This window comes from Myotis lucifugus, unplaced genomic scaffold (genome assembly GCF_000147115.1).
Source record: "Myotis lucifugus unplaced genomic scaffold, Myoluc2.0 scaffold_504, whole genome shotgun sequence".
NCBI lineage: Eukaryota > Metazoa > Chordata > Mammalia > Chiroptera > Vespertilionidae > Myotis > Myotis lucifugus.
This window is the reverse complement of record NW_005871552.1, coordinates 7,970-10,193: the sequence shown is the minus strand read 5'-3', so window position 1 is coordinate 10,193 and position 2,224 is coordinate 7,970.

Here is a 2,224-nt window from a genome sequence, read left to right as displayed (position 1 = left end):
AGCACCTAATATTTTTAAATAAACTAAAAGAATTTAAGGAAATTATATAATATATGAGAGAACAAAATCAGAATTAGAACTCAGAAACGAGGTAATAGTACTCAAGAAAAAAAAAAAAAACCAGAACTCAAGAATTAGGTATCAAAGAAAGCATGTTACAAATGAAGACCAAATTACAAAGTATATAAGAATAAATAAATGCAATATGCCTTAAGCGACAGAGAAGATGAAAAGGAAGAAAATTTTAAAATCAAAAGGAAATAAAGAGATTTAAAGAATGATTTGAAAAATGATACAGAAGATAGGCAAAGAAGATTCAAATAGATATAATAGCAGTCCTCATAAACAAAAGCAATAGAATAGAATAGAATGATGCTGAAAATTATAATTCAAGAAAACTTTGTTCTCAAAAACAAAAACCCCTTGATATTGTACATTGAAAAAACACAGCATATACCTGGGAAAACTGATCCAAAAAAATTAGCCTGAAGGCTTTAAAGCAAAAAAACCTTTTCTTTTGGTTGTTATTGAATCAATAGGGGGTTTTATTGAGAACTGAACTTTTACCCATTGGCTAAGAAAAAAACAACTTCGGTATCCAAATTATAGCACAGCTGACAGGGCCTTGGCTGTACTTAGGCCAGTATTATTCAATTCATGAGTCTCTTCTACAACATTCCCTAGACATGGTCATTAAACTTTTGCTTGAATATCTCCAGTTACAGGGAAACAATACTTATAATAGCAGCATATTCCATTGTTGGACAACCATAATTGTTAGACAGTTCCTAATATCGAGTAAAAGACTGACTTCGCCCAGCCAGCATGGCTCAGTGGTTGAGCATCGACCAATGAACCAGGAGGTCATAGTTCAATTCCCAGTCAGAACACATGCCCTCATTGCGGGCTCAATCCCCAATGTGGGATATGCAGGAGGCAGCTTATCAATGATTCTCTCTCATCACTGATGTTTCTATCTCGCTCTCCCTTCTGCCTTCCTCTCTGAAATCAATAAAAATGTATCTTTTTTTAAAAGACTATCTTCTTGCCCTAACCGGTTTGTCTCAGTGGATAGAGCGTCGGCCTGTGGACTGAAGGGTCCCAGGTTCGATTCCGGTCAAGGGCATGTACCTTGTTTGCGGGCACATCTCCAGTAGAAGGTGTGCAGGAGGCAGCTGATCGATGTTTCTCTCTCATCAATGTTTCTAACTCTCTATCCCTCTCCCTTTCTCGCTGTAAAAAAATCAATAAAATATATCTTTTTTTAAAAAAGACTATCTTCTTATTTGTTCTAATTTTCTATGTAGAGCCACAGAATAAATCTGGAATTTCTTCCTTTTACTAGTAGCAGCCTTTTGATTAACTACAGACATTTGGTATAGGCTCCTTGAATTTACTTCTCTTCAGGTGGGACATCTCAATTCCTCCAAACATTTCTCAAATTTCTTTAACTTTAGCTGAAGCCATAATCCAGGCAACTTCACATGGTGAGCCTGACCTTGTTGCTGGCAAGTCAGGCAGTGCTGGGCTGAAATTCTGGCTGTGCCATATCCAGCTTAGGACTGGCCTTTAGTGAGTTTCTCAATTGCTCCAAGTCTCAGTTTGCACCTTTGTAAAACAGTGATAATCATGACTTATGTAATTTAAGTGAGATGATGAGTGGAATGTGTATACTAAACACCTGGCACAGAATGCATGTAAAGCAAAAAATCTTTTGGGCCTCCAGTCAAAAAAAGCAAGTCACTTGAAAAGGGGAAGAAAAAAAAATCAGATTGCCATAACACTTTGAGAGAAGCACTTAAAGCCAGAAAATAGAATAGTGTGTTTAAAATACTCAAGAAAAAAATATTTGAACCTATATTCTGTTATATCAAAATGTATATCTACCTAAACAAGCTTTCAAGTATAAAGGTTATAGAAAACTAACATGCAACAGTTCCAGGAGCATTTTCCCATGACTTTCTAAAAGATGTACTAACTAGAGAATAAGCTTGGGACAACCAAATTAATTGAAGAAACATCATCATAAGTACTGATAGTAAGCATTACATGTATACGGATTTACATGTAAAATTAACACTCGATGATGGTTATAAGTGAGAGTAGAGTGCATAGTGGCTGTTGGCTCTGACAATGTAGATACAGTATAGTTATTAAAAAAAGAAAAGGAGAATGAGAGGGCATACAAGAGTAGAATAACAATGCTGCCTTCTTGTAGTTAGTA